This window comes from Sitophilus oryzae, unplaced genomic scaffold, assembly GCF_002938485.1.
Source record: "Sitophilus oryzae breed Bouriz unplaced genomic scaffold, Soryzae_2.0 scaffold_1_pilon_pilon, whole genome shotgun sequence".
NCBI lineage: Eukaryota > Metazoa > Arthropoda > Insecta > Coleoptera > Curculionidae > Sitophilus > Sitophilus oryzae.
The window spans coordinates 613,285-632,787 of NW_022146725.1; the positions used below are offsets into that span (position 1 = coordinate 613,285).

The 19,503-nt window shown below is 31.8% G+C and overlaps 1 long non-coding RNA gene across 1 annotated transcript; it reads right to left on the minus strand.

The window, feature by feature from the left end:
• Positions 1 to 5,483: 5,483 nt before the first annotated feature.
• On the minus strand, positions 5,484 to 16,695 carry LOC115883823. Its single transcript, XR_004050456.1, has 3 exons — positions 16,517 to 16,695; positions 6,514 to 6,617; positions 5,484 to 5,618 (listed from the first exon to the last, which is right to left on the minus strand). It is a non-coding gene; the product is annotated as an uncharacterized LOC115883823 (long non-coding RNA).
• Between the last annotated feature and the right edge of the window lie 2,808 nt (positions 16,696 to 19,503).

A 19,503-nucleotide genomic window follows, 5' to 3' on the forward strand; every position in this document is an offset into this window, starting at 1 on the left:
GAGTTTTGACGCTCGGTCTCTGATTTCTGACGCTAGAGGGAGCGCCAACTGGCGCTTTTCTTCTGTTTACCGATGAAAAATTATGTAATTTTATGATCTAAAATTCAAGTTTAAATGAAAATTTGGCAATATAACACTATATTGGAGACAAAACTAGTACCAGGGTAATGTAGCTATGTGTTTTCCGAATAAAATGACACCAACCAATAAACGAATAAAGCAAAATTCACAAAGTCATCGCATTTTAATTATCCCAATGTCCCTAATTGTTAATATCATAAAAAACAGATTTTTGCATTAAAAAAGATTTTGAAGCTTTAAAATAGTTAAGAAATTATAGATTATCATTAAATATAGTTATTCAAGTCAGTTTCAGACCTATTAAACCTATATAAATTAAAATAAAATTCAAAAATATGGTGGAGGTTCGGTAGCCTTCAGAATCTTCAATTAATACAACTTTGTGGTTCGATATTTTCCGAAATAATGTAATAATTAGGTAAATAGAGACTTATTACATCTATAAATTATAAAACAAGGCAGTAACATCCCTATTTATAACTTCTACAAGACATTTTCTTAGTCAATGTAATGGCCAATGGTAATGGCCAAGATTTTTTGCTTTTATTTCACTAATTTTGCTTTGAAATCAATAAAAAACCTTATTTAACATGATTCTGTGCTGTACAAATTATGTATTTGTAGTTTTTTTTATCAATTTCCAAGCCCCAAAACCAGAATGTATAACTTCTATAAGATTACTTTTATTTCACTAATTTTGCCTTGAAATCAATAAAAAACACATTTAACAAAATTCTGTGCCCTACTAATTATGTTTTTGTAGATTTTTAACAATTTCCAACCCCCAAAACAACACAAGAGTAAACAAGAACTTATTACCTCTTCGATACAAAATTTGTTCGATGAAAGCTTCGAGCACTATGTATAAACAGGGTGTTTTCTACATATAGTCTAAAAAAATACAGGGTATGATGCTTATGCATTTTTAAGAAAAAAAAAGCTCATATAAATATAGGGCAAGGGTATATAAAAGAGCATAGGGTCTAAAGTGCTTCCTGTCTGATCTTCAGGGTTTTAAAAATCTAAAAAAAGATATCTCAGAAATAACACGGTGGTTAATAATAGTTGAACAGTTCAAAATTTGTATGGGATTTCCTATGCTTCCAACGACGATGCACCACCCGGTATATTACCACTATTACCTGCTATTATTACTAGGCTAAATAGGCTAATCTAAAATTCATATTATTATATAGTACAAAACTTTAATAGAATAGTACAAAATATTTCAGAAAAGTACATTTTTGTAATGATTGAGGCAGAGATTATACATACGCTTAAGAGATGGCGCCATATAAATTTTGAATTTTTAAATAGGCATGAACCAAGTAAAAAAATGAAAAAGATTGTTCTTCACAGTTATTTGAAAATGATAACCACAGATGATAACAAATATATGTATAGGTATAGATATAGCAAACAGAAATTATATCAAATATTTAACTTCTGCATATGTTTATATAGGTTTGGCAACCCAAAATACACTATTAGACACTAACTTCGATTAGGAATGGGCTAAATAGTCGTTTTTTTGAAATAGGTACATTTTCAGGACCATTAAATTATGTTGTTGAATTAAGTTCATTGAACTGGCTATTTTTGTAAATCATTGTTTTTTGCAAAGAACGATGCAAATCAGATTTACCAGTTTATAATAAAACACCTTAATATAGTGATACCGTGGTGATACCGTATGATAAAAACAAACGGCGTCGAGTTGGCTAGGAAATGACGATCGATGACATTTTCCATATAACTGTACCATGACTTTACCTATAAAATGACAGCGATCTTCATTTCATATACCCCATTTATTTCGATCAAACGGTACTTCTACACGATAACTTCAACACGATCAAACAGTGCTTCTAAGATGTAGAAACAAAATATTTTATGGGTATATGTGGGGAGGCAATATGCACAATTTAAAATTATTTTGAAATATACAGGGTGTTTCAGGACTAAGATCCATACCAAAGTTATATTTTTTTCTTATGGAACACACCCGGTATTTTATTTCATTTTTGGATTCGTGGGCCCAGAAAAAGGCATTTATTATAAGGCTTCAATATGTTTAAAATTTTTGGTTTTTGAAATATTTAAAGATATGATGAAGTTATTGATCCGTTAAATTTATACAGGGGTATCAAAAATTGCTGATTTAATTTAAGGATTTATTTTACATAAAAACTTCGTTATTTCAGATACAACACCCTGTATTTTTTATAATAAATCGAAGCAGATTCAAATGCTCTTTAAAACTATATTACTTTCAAACTTTATTAACTATATTATTATACCTATCTGGCCATTTTCAAGTTTATTTCTTTACCTTTAATCTCAGCACAAGAATTAATTCTGAAAAGTAATGTACAGGGTATTAATAATCTATATTCTATTGTAGCATGCAAATTTAAATATCTTTAAATATCTCAAAAACCGAATTTTAAACATATTTAACCCTTATAATAAATTCCTTTTTTGGGGCCCAAGAATCCAAAAATGAAATAAAATACCAGGTGTTCCATAAGAAAAAATATAACTTTGGTATGGATCTTAATTTTAAAACACCCTGTATATTTCAAAATAATTTTAAATTGTGAACATTGCCTCCCCGCATAAACCCATAAAATATTTTGTTTCTACATCTTTTCGTTTTCGTATAATCAACCGAGGCGCGAATGAAGTGCGCCACCCTGTATAAGCATACTAATATTCTTCTAATATGTATACTGCATATAGGTACATCTGGTATTATAGTATGAACAATATGTATTAAAGACACTATTTTCGTTTATATTCCATGGGGAAGAAAATATTCTCTATCAAGTTGGAAAAATATTTCTGTGAACAAAATCGATGTTCCATGTTACAATTTTATCAAAAGAAATACATAGCCACAAAACATCAGTTAATGTTAGTTATAAAGAATTTCATGCCTTACGCTTTCACGCTTTCTTTTTTCGTTTTAATCTTTTTCTAATTTACTTTATATCAAGAACAATATACCGTATGACTGAAAAAAAAACGGCGTCAAAGACTGTTCTGGGGAATGACAATCGATGATAATGTGATGATAATTTTGTGGAGGTCAATCTCGTTTTTTACTAAAAATTGACATAAAAGTTGTCAAAAACTAACACTATAGTTAAAGACAGATTAAAAAAGGATACAACCTTTCCAGGTACACAACATCTATTTTGAAAGAAAATTTCTTTAATTTTAAACTACACTATTTAAAATAATCATTTTTACTTATTAGTAAGTAAAAATTATTATAGTAAAGTACAAGTACATTTTACGTGCCTATAGGGCTTGACCTTGCTAAAATTATTGATTGTCTTTCCCCAGCCGTTTTTGACGCCGTTTTTTTTCGATCGTATGGTACTTTTAATTAAATGTCTATCCAAAAAATTGAAACATTTTATTTTTCAACCACTCAACATATAGTTTGTATTCAATTTTTAAATGTGCATAAGGATCTACGTTCTAGATACAGAGTAGCCAAAAAGTGTATGAGGAAAATACCAAACAATCGAAAAAAACGGGGGGTATCCAGTGACATTTCCCATATAAACACAGAAAATGTTCTTAATTTCCAAGTCATCTCTGACGCCGTTTTTTTTTCGATCGTATGGTAGATATAATTAATTATGTTGAAAACAAAGTTTTCTAATAACAAAATATCAAATAGAAATGTTGTTCTGAATTTGATTTTAAGTCTTTGTGTAGAATTTTCAAAAATATACTAGGATTTTGAAAAAAATGTAACTTTTTGGAAAAAATCCTTACTGGAATTATACAGGGTGTCCCAGAAATAAGTGCAAGTATTTTAACTGGTATCTCATCATAAGGTATTTTTTTCGAAAAAAAAATTTTGAAAATTTGGAATTTTTTGAAAAAAATTTTGGATTTTTTTTTAGTTTTGAGTTAAAAAACATAATTTCTTGATAACATGGCAATATAGGTAGTAGCTTAAATTTACATGAAAGAAAATCCAGAAAAGGTCCAGTGGTTCTCAAAATTTTAACAAAAAATCATTTTTTTTGAAAATTTTCAAAGTAAAATAACTCGGTTATTTTGGACTTATTTGAAAAACGGTAAAGAGAAAAAATGTTTCTTTTGACCAGATCTACCACCCCTTAAAATATTTGCGCTTATCTCTGGGACACCCTGTATAACAAATTATAACTAACAAGAATAAATTCAATATTAATAATTTTTCTTTCACATACTGGTAACTGTTATCTAAATATAAAAAATATAGTTTTTACAATTCATTGTCAGTCAGTAAAAGAATTCTGCATTAAGAATTATGATATTAATTAAATTTGTTTTTTTTTCTGCAATTCATAGTTCTTTTAAATTATATCTTGTAAAATCGTTATTTTTGGGGCTTACTCAACCGGGTCTCACAATGCAAATTCACCTCCAATATCCATTTAGTTGGTCATTGGCAAGCACTCTCTCATTGTACATGAAGATAACAAAACAAACATTTACTGATCTGGATAAAATTGATAGTTAAATAGTAAGACTCACCCGGGGGTACTCCGCCCCCTAGCCACTGATATCACTGACATTCTATTCAATATATCCCATTCCATATCTTCCATCTAATTCAAATATTATTCGGATCTATTGGTTAATAATCTTCAACAACTAGCTAGTGTCACCTGAAATAGTATAGGGGCTTCCCCCGGACGCAAATCTGCCGCTAAACAGATTCGCATCCCAATCGATGGGGCTAATTGGGGTCCTCACACAACGCCCCAGCGGTGTTAATCGAGAAGCAAGAGAGACCTCAAACGCTCAAGACCATCCTCGAAGGAACGACGTCACAAGAGGTTTTCTACTTCCATAGTCAAAAGACTCGCTACTTCCAAATGTCAGCTCTGTGACAAAACACAACACCACACAGCCGGCCGGCCTATCAACAACTGCCTGACCTGCCGCCTGCCGAGCTAAGCCTCCTCTTACATCACAATTTTACCTGATCACAAATATTTACATCGCTTGCCAATGAATCATACTGTTTTCTCTAATCGACTTTCAAATAGAGTGTTTTAGCATTACCAAATAATTAAATAGAGAGTTTCCGAAGGAATGCATATTGTTTATTAGAATAGTGAATAAATAAAAGCATTATTATGACGAACTTATTTTCCAAGTTTTACAATCTATGTGTCCAAGATATGGTATTTTTTGAAAGTTCTTTTCAAAATTGCAATATAGAAAATAAAATTGAATTCTGAATTTATTTTCTCTCCATTTTTCAATAGCTTAATAAAAAAATGGTGAACTTTTTATTACATACAAATTACAATCGAAAAATTAAAAGCGTCAGAGTTGGCTTGGAAATTACCACATCGCTGTCACATTACTACAAATAAAATACCTTGTTTCCTGTAATAATATTTTTTATTTATTTATAAAGTTTTTTTTTATTTATAAGTTTAACATATTAATAAAAAAATAGTATAATCGGTAATCTAATTGCCTTTGCTCCAGACTTTTTCTTCACAGTGTTGCGTTGCCTGTAATAAAAAAAATTGTAGTAGAATAATAAAAAATATTACATTTTATACAGGGTGTCCCAGAAATAAATACAAATATTTTAACTGGTAGGTCTGGTAGTATAGTTCAACTTCATAAACACGCCTATGAGGTTTTTTTCGCGAAAATTCAGAATTTTTTGAAAAGTTTTTTGGATTTTTTTTAGTTTTTAGTTAAAAAACATAATTTCTTGATAATATGGTAACATAGGTAGTAAATTAAATTTACAAGAAAAAAATCCAGGGGTTTTCAAAATTTTAGCAAAATATATTTTTTTTTGGAAATTTTCAAAATAAAATAACTCCTTTATTTTGGACTTATTTGAAAAACGATAAAGAGAAAATATGTTTCTTTTATCGATATCTACCACCTCTTAAAATACTTGCACTTATTTCTGGGACACCCTGTATATGTACTTAAATACTATTTGATTTTTAATATACTCTGTCCAACGAGAAAATTAGGTCCTATAGTATTTTCGGACATTTTTTTGAAGTTTTAGATGGTTTTGTCTATCGAAATCATCATTTCTCTCGTTAGACAGACTTTATACAAAAAGCATTTTATCCAATTAAAGTCCGAAAATGCTTAGCTTTGGGTATCTAGCTATCTATAAGCATCTATTAGTTTATAGACCACAAGATGTGGTCTATTTACTAAAAGTGAATGGAAAGAAAGTTTTTTTTACAGCACTTTTTTACATCTTGGTTCCCTCTTTTACATTTACATCTTGGTTTCCTCTTCAATCCACCGACATTTATTTCTTATATGTTAGATCTTCTTGGTGTATTTTTTGTCTAGGAGATAATGTTAACTCCCCAAATCTTCAATTTGTATTTTTTTTTCAACCGCAATATATTATGATTATGTACTTACTTTACAAGATTCGGCAATTTCTTTGCTCTGGCACCAGTATGATGGACCCCAGGTACATTTTTCAGCTCCAACTAGGCGTTGTTCTGGGAGGGCAAATACTGCAGCTATAAGAAAAATAAAGATTGTTTTAATCAAAATTATATATGAACCCAAAAATTAACTATGACCTAAAATAAAAAGTGATTTGAATACTGTGCGATTAACTGAAAGTTGAAACTTCATACAGGTAGATAACATTTTAGTTATTAGTCGCTTGAAGTTCTTGATAGTGATAATGATAACTATACGCTAACACTACCGTATGATCGAAAAACGGCGTCCAGTTGGCTTTGAAATGACGATAGATGACATTTCCCTATAATTTTAAATATAAAATGACAGTAATTCTCATTTCCAAGTCATCTCTGAGGCCATTTTTATTTTCGATCTTAAGGTATATGTGCTCATATGAAATCTCTCCAACTCAGCTGTATAATTTATGTTCTGTAAAAAAATTGTGTGTGCATGCACTATGTGTGCATGTCTGAAGTAAAACTTCTTACTTTCGACTTGATCAGTTGACATGACTCGTGTAAACGCACCTTTAGCTGCTACAATTTCTGTTCAGAAGTTAGTTATTTACCCAGAGTAGGTTATAATAGTCGACGCACCGTGTATACCCTGTATACCTATTACAAATGTTTGTCAAGTACGCGTGTCGTGAGAATGCGCCTTAAGAGCGGGCTACATAAAAACATTTACATGGCTAATTTTTCTTGTGAAATATCCTTTTGTGTAGCCATTATGAAATAGTCATGTCTGCCACCGCGATTCCGGGATAAAATGGATTAAAACGGGGGCGGCCAATCGAAAGGGTGACATTTTGAAACAAAAAATATTATAAGGTACACGAGAGTTATATTTGCGAAAATAGATTTTATGTATTATTGAGAAACATATTATCCATTTACTATAATTATATTTTTTTATTATTTCAATAACAGATATCATACATTTATTATTCTGTCTCACTATTTGTATCGTACTGCAGATCCCCGATTTCGCAAACGAGTCTTCCTCTGAGTCGATATCTGCACCGTAAAATTTTTGTAGATTTACATGTATTATGTTTCAATTGACAACGCGGCGTGGGGTGATTCTAAAGATGAAAATAAAACAAAAAGTTCCTATGAACATATGTCCTTAAATGCTATCGGAAGAAGTTACAGCACCCAGAAGTTAAATAAAAATAATATACAGAGTGAGTCTTAAATAAGTGCAAATACTTTTAGGGGTCATATATTTCGACCCCAGGAACACGTCTATGAAGTTTTTTTTTCGCAAAAAATATGTTGAATTCAAGACTCATCCTGTAGAGTAATATCGAGATTTTGATAACTGTCCGCCGCTGATTGAGTAAAGATTTTTTTGTCTGCCCCTTTGGCATACGGCTTTTTAAATTAATAAATTATGACATTCCACCAAACGGCATGCATGTAGGCCAAGATTTTTTTGTCAAAATTTTATGCCCCCTTCGGGTTGTCTGCAGGCATTTTAGCCACGAGAAAATGTCTGCCAACATCTTTCCAGGTTTCTTAATAATAAATAAAAGCTATTTGGCAATTTGGAAATATAAAAGCTGTACAAAATCTTTACCATGGAGGAAAATCACAAATAAAAACGGCAAACGGTCTCTCAGAGGAAATTGCTATCACTAAAGGACTCCGACAGGGTTACTGTATATCCCCAACATTATTTAAAATCTACATTGCTAAGGCCTTACATTTATGGAAAAAAAATGTCACGGAATGGGTATAGAATTAAATGACATATGCTTATACACCTTGCAATTTGCAGACGACCAGGCCATAATTGCAAATGACAAAGATGACATGGAATATATGGTGCGAAAAATAATTGAAGAATATTCTAAATGGGGTCTCACAGTAAATACCGAAAAAACGAAATACCTTCCAATAGGAGCAAATACAGAAAATCTTATTTTAAACAATAATATGGAAATTAATGTATGTGGAGAATACAGGTACCTGGGTTCTATATTTACAGGAGATGGAACGGACGATAGAGAAATAAACAACAGAGTAAGACAGGCACAAGAGTTATCAGATGCATAAATGGGATTCTATGGAGCACTGAAATTACAAAGGACAGGAAATTTAATATATACGAGACACTAGTTAAAAGCATATTTCTCTATTGATGTGAAAGATGGCGACTCACTGAAAGGAATAAAAGGAAATTAGAGACAGCAGAAATGGACGCCATTAGAAGAGCAATGAGAATTTCATGAAAGGATAGAATCAGAAATGAAGACATTAGACTACAGATTGGAATAGAAGGAACAATAATGGGTGATATAGAACAAAAACAATTAATATGGTACGGCCACGTTCAGAGAATGCAAAACGAGAGAATTCCAAAACAAGTATGTCATTGGATACCACCTGGTAAACGAAAGAGAGGACGTCCCAATAAAACATGGATGGAAGGAATCAGAAGATCAATGAGCGAGAAAAATCTAACCGAAGATCAATGGGAAAATCGCACAAGGTGGAAGTTAGGCATCGAACAACGTCGCAGGACGTTCTGACCCGAATGTATATGTATATATATATATTTTTTTTTTTTTGGCAATTATAACTCGTGTACCTTATAATATTTTTAGGGTCCAAATTTCACCCTTTCGATTGGCCGTCTCCGTTTTAAGCCCCGCGATCGCGTTGGCAGACATGACTATTTTCTTAATGGCTACAGAAAGGGATACTTCACAAGAAAAATTAGCCATGTAACGATGATAAGGTTTTTTATGTAGCCAGAGCTCTCTGTCTATAAGTAAAGGTAGAATGTAATGGTATTCCTAACGTTTTATTTAGATCTTTTATCAACCTGTAAATTTTGTTAAATGTAAAGTTACATTATCTGACAATTAATTCAAATTATATTTGTAAAAAATCATATTATTTCCATAATAAAAAATTTCAATTTTCAAGATATGTTTATTGAAAAAAATACCATGTAAAAACATTTCGTGCTAATACTTTAAAATTAAATAATGACATCATTTGACACTTAATAAGCATTATGTACACATAATAAATGTTATTTTAAAGTACTAGTATGAAATATTAAGCGTTAATAGCTTCGTTCCTGTATATTATTTAACTGAAAACCGCGGTATAATTTAATAAATAGAATTACATATTTGAAAATATAATAGTAATAAAACCACAAGTATAATATTTTTTCTTTATTGTAATGTAAATTTTAACCTTAAATAAATAACTAGCATCACCAACGTATAATATTCTGACATAACTAAAAATACTTTATACTTTTGTAATAGAATATATTTTAAAAGTATAAAAATATTAGTCGTATATTTTTTTCGATGTACTTAAACAGCCGTTAAACGGTAGCCTACTAAAATGCCGTTAATAGATATTGTGACGTCGTTCATGTCGGCGGAAAGTAATGCCTAGCCTTAAGCATTTTGCAAGAGCACCTGTGGGTCAGTGGCTGAGGCTATCGCTTCGTAAGAGAATGGTCCGTGGTTCAAATCTCACGCCGACCAAAGCTTTTTTATATTTTTTTTTTGCATATAGCGTGATCTTATTGCATTGGTTTCACTCTTTTTGGTTGGATTGGTTTAGTTATTTAGCGGGTTGGTTATCGTGGTTATTTGGAGGGTGTTAATTCATTGGTTAGTTGGTTATTTGGTGGGGTTGGTTGATTTTTCCTAATTTATATTTGTTTTTTATATTTTTTGTCAGTGTCTAGGTTAGTTGCGTTGGTTAAGTTGGTTATTTGGTGGAGTGGATAGCGTTGGTTAGTCCTTATAAAATTCCTATATTTCATAAAGCCGTGAAGTGCGTCACATCAACGACGTCATACCTATTAACGGCATTTTAGTAAGCTACCGTTTAACGGCAGTTTAACTACAGCCTATTTTTTTTTATCTAAAACGTAGGCAAAATGACAGTTTTCTTGTAAAACCGAGTGGTTCAGTCAGTTTTCTAGGCAGCCTTGCGTCTAAAATAAGATCAAGCTGTAGTTTAAGTAAAACAGTCCGTTTTTCATCTACTCATAATACCGTATGATCGAAAAAAAACGGCGTCTAGTTGGTGTGGAAATGACAATCGATGATAGTCCCCATATAGTTTTACATATGAAATAACGAAAAAAGCGATCTTCATTTCATAGCCATCGCTGACGTCGTTTCTTTTCGATCTTATGGTATTTTGCTCAATACGTTTTGAGTGAACAGTTGAAACTGACAGGTAAAATGTTAGGTGTAGATGGGTCTTTATATAATACCTATATGTAATTAAAGATATACTTTTACTGCGTCATAACATTGGCGCCAAATATTTTCAAAAGGTTTTTCTTATTCGTAAATAGATATAAGTATGTATTATCAATTATCTTAATATTTATGTGATTCATTATTTTTAAGTAAATAAAAAATTGATAATAAATATTTTTGTCTGGTTTCTTAAGTAGATACAAATTTTTTCATTAAAATTACTTGAAGTCGATAATGATGAGACACATTTTCAGGTCAATTTTGAAATGATTAATTACATATTTATTATTTAATTAATCAATATTATTTATATTATATTCAGTAACTTTGATATATAGAGCCTCACGAGGAACTACTTTGATACGGTGAGTACATTAAGCTGTCTTTATTTTTGATGGTAAATTTGTGACAGTAAAATTTAATTACATATTTCAAAAACATTTTGAATTCAAAAATAGAGACAAAAAGTTATACAGGGTGTCCCAATATTCCATGGACATAGAACTACTACGTATTTTTGAAATTTTTGGAAAATAAGTTCACTGGACACAATTTACCTTTATACAAAAGTGTTTCTTAGTCCGTCAGAGGGCATCAAACTTTAAAAAATAAACACATTTTTTCAGATTTTTTAAGAACCCCAATTCCGATTCGAATGAGATGCTGAGTGTCTATGCTTTGCTAAGTGCTTTAACATTTGACTTTCACAAAAATCAAGAAAAAGTACGGAAAGGGTGAAAACTACCCCCACCCTTACATAAATTTTGGTATTAACTTGCTATACTTTCCAAATCAACCGCCGACAGATTCTTTTTTCGTAAAATGATACTCCTAGTATTTACTTCATTTTTTTGTCTCTTGTAAAAAAACGCCACCGCGCATATGTCGTCTTACTAATTAATGTCTTTGATACATATACAGGGTGTTTCAAAACAAATGCGAAAAACTTCAGGGGGTGATTCCTTGTTCAAAATAAAGGGTAGTTTGCTTCATAAACGTTGGGTCAAAAGTCAACCATTAGGGAGATATTGCGGTATAAAGATGGCGGAAAAATAATGTTTTTATTTTTTATCTTGAAAACGAAAAGAGATAGACTAATAACATTTTATGGAAGCATTACTGTTATGAAAACACACTTTCTGGTAATTTTTTCACTTTTTTAAAATGAGTGGAAGGGGTTGAAATAAACTACCCCTATCATTCGTGTTAACGAAATTTAAAGAAAAATCTTATCAAATACACGCAAAAAAATTAATTTGGATAGCTTAGTTTGTTTAGAAACTTTTTTATCTCTTGTATTTTTTTGATAAAACTCACCGATTTGAAATTAAAAAATAAAATGTAAAGCATTACATGTCAGGACAAAAAACATTTTCTGATAAAGAATCTAGTGGGCTGCTGTAATTTTTTTTAGGAAAAAATCTAGTCGGCCGCTGTTACTTTTTAGGATGTTCCTAATATTATTTTATTTGACATTACTCTACTGCAATACGATATTATCTACATGATTATTATTATCGTTATTATCACTAGATTCTTAATCTAAAAATGTTCTTTGTCCTGACATGTAATGCTTCATATTTTATTTTTTAATTTCAAATCGGTGAGTTTTATCAAAAGAACACAAGAGATAAAAAAGTTTCTAAAAAAACTAAGCTATCCAAATTAATTTTTTTGCATGTATTTGACAAGATTTTTCTTTAAATTTCGTTAACACGAATGATAGGGGTAGTTTATTTCAACCCCTTCCACTCATTTTAAAAAAGTAAAAAAATTACCTGAAAGTGTGTTTTCATAACAGTAATGCTTCCATAAAATTTCATTAGTCTATCTCTTTTCGTTTTCAAGATAAAAAATAAAAACATTATTTTTCCGCCATATTTGTACCGCGATATCTCCCTAATGGTTGACTTTTGACCCAACGTTTATAAAGCAAACTACCCTTTATTTTGAACAAGGAATCACCCCCTAAAGTTTTTCGCATTTGTTTTGAAATACCCTGTATAACTTTTCTAGATCATATCATTAAATGTGCGTGTTATAGTTACTATAATAATATCATCATAGCGGAATTCAATTACCTCGGCAGTTTGACTTCGGAAAAAGCCAATATCGACTCTGAAATTCAGCACAGAATTAGCAGCGCCTCAAGAGCATTCTGGAAATTAAAAGACAGGGTTTTCTACAATCATGACTTGAGCACAAAAACGAAACTTGCAGTGTACCGAGCAATAATAATCCCCACCATGTTATATGGAAGTGAAACCTGGGTGCCTTTCAGTCATTATTACTAAATCCCGCTTAAAAAGGGCTGGCCACGTATGCAGGATGCAAGAAAACCGCCTACCGAAATCTCTTCTTTACGGTGAGCTTGTAGAGGGTAAGAGGAAACCGGGTGGACAACTCAAAAGATACAAGGATATTTTCCATGAAAACTTAAAGGGGATAAACTGCAGAATCAGTGGGAAGAAGCAGTGCACAATGGAACGCAATGGAGAAGAATTGTAAACTCAGTCAACAACGACAACCAAAAAGTAAAGAGACAACAAAGTAATGAGATTTTTGAATGTCCGGAGTGCGGAAGAGAGATAACATCACGTATCGGGCTTTTCAGTCACAAAAAAGCTCATGAAAGAAAACGCCTTCCGTAATCATCTTAATGGCAGTAAGTAAATAAGTAAGTAATAACATCACCCTTATTAACTTTTTCGTTATTAGTTATTTCTAATAACAATAATTTATATACAGAGTGTCCCAATATTCCGTGGACATAGAACTGCTACGTATTTTTAGGATCAAAATAAGTTCATTGGACACAATTTACCTGTATACAAAAGTGCCCCGTTTGTCCGTCAGAGGGCATCAAACTTTAAAAAAATAAACACATTTTATCAGATATTTTAAGAACCGTAATTCCGATTTGAATAAGATGTGCCTTTTTTTTGGTAGATGCTTTAAGCTTTTTATGTTTTTTTTACTGAGTGCCTGGAAAGCCGAACATTATCGTATATCTACTCTACTAATGCCCGTGGTTCATATAGGGTTCTATTTTTTAATTCATTATTATTTCATAATTGTAATTTCACGAGTTACGAGTCATGGTTCCGAGATATTTGGAATCAAAATTATCAATACCTGTCATCATTGACATAAATTAAACATGTTGACCAGAGAATAGGTACATTAAATGTTGACTAAATAGTTGTTAGACTGAGACTGAAATCATAAATTTGAAATCTTTTTGTGTCAAAAGTTCGCCAGAACCTATTTGATCATCATTTTTTCACAGAAAAATTTATGATTAATTTAAAAAATAAAAATTTCCCAAATTTATTATTTCAGTTTTATCTACTCAACGCGTGTTTATTTTTTGTCAATAATGACATGTATTGACTATTTCCATTCGAAATATCTTGAGAACGGTTCCTCGCCGCGATTTTTACCAAGAGACATTTTTTACTTAAAAAGTCACGGAGATGTATTTTTTTCACTCAGCAGTTTTATACAGATATGGACGAAAAGTTATTACCCTTCAAGACAGTTAAAATTTATTGTTAATCTAAGGTTAAAACACATGTAGGTGGTACAAGGGTGGTACCCCCTACAAATAGGAGTGTAATAGAATAATATCAAGCTTGGTAAAATTTTATCTTTTGGTTTGTTATTCTAAGATGGAACCATTTCAGTTTACGAAGTTATCAGTTGACATAGGCAAACGAATTTTAAAAGGCCTAAGCAAATATTCTAATGATATTCAAGACACATAAACTCTCTAAAAGTACGCATATATCCTGAGAAACTAACTAAGCAAATAATACAATCTTCTAAATAATTTAAAGTCACATAAACGAGGGTAAAGTAGAACAGACATTCATCCCTTATTATCAAAACTCTATTTGACAGAGTGGTACCAGTTGTGTACCCTAGGGATATCTCAAAATAAAAAACGCAGAAAAAGCACGTAGGCATGCTTAACGAGATAAGTAAAATTAAATCATCCCCTCGCTAGAGGTTTTAAATTGAAAATTAAAAGTATTAAATATATGTTTTAAAATCAGAATCCAAATGTTCACGAGATGAATGTCTGAAAATGATAGAAATAGGATTATCTTTTTTTCCGTTCCTAGAGTTAAATAGAAATAGACAAATGAATGAAGAAATAAAGATTTCATTTCTAGGCGGTTTTTTTAAGGTAATTTTATGATTCGGTATCATTTGTATTAGTTAAGGTAGATTATGAATGTTATTCAGCAAATGGGTAAAAGAGTAAGATTTACACGGAAGGGTTTAAAAATTACATTTAATTAATAAATAGGACATGCTGAACCAGAAACAAGGGTGAAAGAAGTCTAGGGATCTTTCGGGGAAGGAGCCCTTCGGCCAATTAAAAAGGTGCGAAATATGCATTTGGATGGGTGTTCGAAGGTTCCTCAAACAGGGGCGTGCCGAAGATGTAGTAACGCCTTTCCGAGATAGTACCAGCATCAGTATTTTCATCTTCAAAATTAGTTCGGTACTGACTTTTAAATTAGACGGTCGAATTTACTCCGTGTAGATCTTATATTATCCAGTGGTCTTTTTAATTGTTTTAGTAAGTTTTCTATCTAAAGATTTTCTCAAATAAATTCTCAAGTTAGGAAATTCTAAACTATTCATGCTTATAGTATTTTAATTGTGGTTTTTGGATTTTCTCTAATATTTTTCTTTATTAATGATTTAAGACTTTCTGATTGTTCTAAAGGCTTTAGTTAATTTTAGATGTCATTGCATAAGTGATTATTTTGCAATTGTTCTTTTTATTAAATTCTAATTTAAATTCAATTGTTCAGTGAATATTTTTTTTAATATATTAATTTTCTGCCAACGATAATTCTAAGAGAGATTTGAAAGTGTATGCTAATTGTAGATAATTTAAATTGGACTAATAAAAAGAATATTTTGTATTTTTTTTTAACTTTATTATCTCTGAGTTTTAATTTCAATTCTCTAATTGTCATTAATTATTTTTGATTCAATTTCTTTCTTTTTCATTAATTATAAATTTTTAATTCATTATTATTTCATTTTTGTAAAATTTTCAAAAACAAAACAAAATGTTACCAATATATTGTAGGCATTACATTTTAGTATTGTTGCCATACTTATTTCTATAAAATAAAATTATATTTTTTACAGCTGAGAGTTTAATGGTTCAAAAATCTAATTCTTGTACATTCTAAAAGCTTTAAATCTTTATTGTTTATTTAAATTGATTTATAACAGACAAAACCATGTTAATACTAGAACAAAATGTACGGTTTCATTCTGAAAACATCTTAATCGTTATGGTATAATTAATAATAACGTAGTTATTAAGTAAAAAATTAAAAACCAATTAATATTATTATAATTTCAAATAAGGATTACTAGCACATTGTTTTCGTATTAATATAACATCTGGAATTGTATAAAAATGTATTATTATATGTAGAATAATTAACTCACAAAAAATATTAAAAATTACCACGTAGGTAGGTAATCATTTTTCAAACGAAAACTTTGCTATAACTAAATAATTCCAATTTAAATTAATATATGCCATTGCTTTATTTAAGTTTAAATATAGTATATTTTCAAAGTCGTTGTTCGTATCATCAAACCTAAATATTTTATAAATAATTCAGATAAAAAGGTTATAGGAATCAAAGGTTTCCTGCTTACCAATTATGGCGAAGATAAACATAAACACAATGGTGAATTTCATAGTGGAATTTATAAATCACTGTTCACAGGCGATCGTGACTATACAACAGAATAATTTGTTTTCAAATGAATCCACTGCCGCACTTTTATATGTATGCGAACATATCAGCGCAGTGTTGTCGAGTGGTTTTAGCGCTAGACTGGGGGGAATTTTATTTTTATGTAAACATTACTGTTTATTTTGATTATTTGAAATAAGTGACAACCAGTCACCAGTCAGGAATATACACAGTGATACATTGTTCTGAAAAAGTTTAATGTTATGTGCTGTTCTGCTGTTTGAGATTTTAACTATGTCTTTAGAAAATATCATGCCAATGATAATATAGGGGAGAATCGGGTAACGTGTGGGACACTTAAGAAGCTTTTAATTATTTACAAACAAGAGGAGGCGTTATCGATGACAAATTCACGTAGTTATTACATCTAAAGATGTGTCGTGGCCAGGAAATTGCACCAAGACTTGACCAAGACATATAACGATGCCGGACGGGGCTAGCCCTGTCCGTCATACCAGGCACCAGTGGCGGCCCGTCAGGTGAGGCAACTGAGGCGCCGCCTCACCTCGAAATTCTAGCCTTTAGTAGTACACAAATTTATTTCCAGCTAATCGTATATTTATATTATAGCAATATTAATATTGAATAATTTTATTAAAATATACCAAGTTTTTTACTTTTCGACCGGTCTAAACCAATCGCCCGCGCCATATCTTTTCTGTTTTAACTGGACTACAATGCATCTTTTCGTACTGCGTTCCTGAGGCGTAATTTTTGCCGCCTCTGCCGACCTTTTTTTTTCAATGAACTAAAATGTCACACATTGAAATCAGTGGGTCGGGGAAGCGGAGGGAAAGCGTGAAATTAGCTGCTGCAGAGGCGACAGCCAAATCGCTTAAGTGCAACGCTGTTGCCAGATTCATGAAAAAAATCCATTCTTTACAAACTTGATTGTTAAGTTCAAAAATAGTTCGTGCTTGATATGGCTGGATATTGCGATATTAAATGCTCTTTGCAATTAAAATTAATCTATTAATTGATCTTCACGAAATACCCCATCAATAATTATGGAAATAATATCGTATATTGAAGAGAGTATAGAATAAATTGGCATCCACGCAATACTGGTCAAAATAATTAACTTTAGATATTTCGGGGAATTACTAAACGTCACGTCTGTTCGGTCGGTTTGTTTTATGCTTTTGTGAGTGCTACTCACAATTACGGCTAGATAAACACTACTTGCTAGTAGTGTGATCTAGCCGTAATTCAGAGTTTAGTAACTTATTTTGTAATAATCAGACTTTAAAATGAATGATGTACATGACATTGTGATGTCCCTTCTAGAAACCCCGTTTTCTAGAAGACAGGAGGATGAAAAGCGAGAGGTCTTACAGGGAAACAGACCTACTCCCCAGATAAGTGTTATAACAAATGATAAAAAGACAAATTAACAATCCCGATTACAAGTGTTCAAGCCGAGCTGGATTTTTCTTGTCTAAAACGGATAAAATCTTACTTAAGAAATAAAATGTTACAAGATAGAATTTCTGCTTTGTCTTTATTTTCAATTGAAAAGGAGCTGTTGGTTACCCTTAGTGAGAACGAAGGGAAGTTTTATGATGACATAATTGATAAATTTGCTATTCTTAAAGACAGACGAATAAACTTAACCTACAAGGAATAATTTTTACACAATTACATTCTTTAACTATTTTTTACTTGTTTGTTTTTTTTTATATCGTCGTTTTATATCGTCGCGTCGCGCGTCGTAGAGCTTGATGTGACAAATTCCGTCTTACTAACCGAACGAAAACCTTAAATTAGAGCTGTTATATTACGATCATTAGATTAATTAGCTAATACCTAATATATGTTTTAAGTTATATTATTTATACTCTGAAGAAAAAAAAAATAAAGAAACAGTTCCGATGATGACTTTTTTAATAAGTTATGCTTACAAACTTATTATACCTGAGGAGCAAAAAAATCTCTAGCTTATTATTGCTTAGCTACTTAAAAAAACAAAAAGAAAATAAACACATAAAAACAAAAAAAAAGTTGTTATGACATTTTTAGTAGGTTCAACCTTCAAACGTATATCTGAGGAACAAACAAAAATAAACTTGTTGCAGCTTAGACCCCCCTCGTCTTTTTGTTTTCGTCCGCGTTTGCGTCGCCTCATCAGTTCTAATGGTCACGAGCCGCTACTGCCAGGCACCCTCTACTGACTGTGGTCATGTCACGCGGGTAGAGGGTGTGAGGGGGCCTTGGCTTAACCGCCTGGACCAAGAGGAGACAACCTCACCAAAAACCTAAATTCTACGATGGCGGGACCAGGTCAAAGGGATGCGTGCCTAGATAGAGGACTAGCCATTACTGACCTCAACCTTGGGGCATCAGGGGGCACCCCATTGTATTTACCCCTTACTTCTACATGCGGGGCTCTATAGAAGTGGACCGTCTATCCCTAGCGACTCGTGGGAACACTATGAGATTTAGCATTAAAAACACCACCGGTGCAGCTGTGGGGAAGCCCCCTAGCGACACTGGGAACATTACAAATAAAAGTTCCAAGAGACCAATCCAAAGGTAAACTACAAGGGCGGCTGACACTTGCTTGAGATCACTCCACAAGTGGCACACAAGCTACCACCTTCTCCAGCAAGGGTCAGGAGTCTACCTCTAAACCCATTAAGCGCCACAAGCTACCGTTTCGTCTACCGGAATTTATAAATCACTGTTCACAGGCGGTCGTGACTATACAACAGATTGAATAATTTGTTTTCAATTGAATCCACTGCCGCACTTTTATATGTATGCGAACATATCAGCGCAGTGTTGTCGAGTGGTTTTAGCGCTAGACTGGGGGGAATTTTATTTTTTTGTAAATATTACTGTTTGTTTTGATTATTTGAAATAAGTGACAACCAGTCACCAATCAGG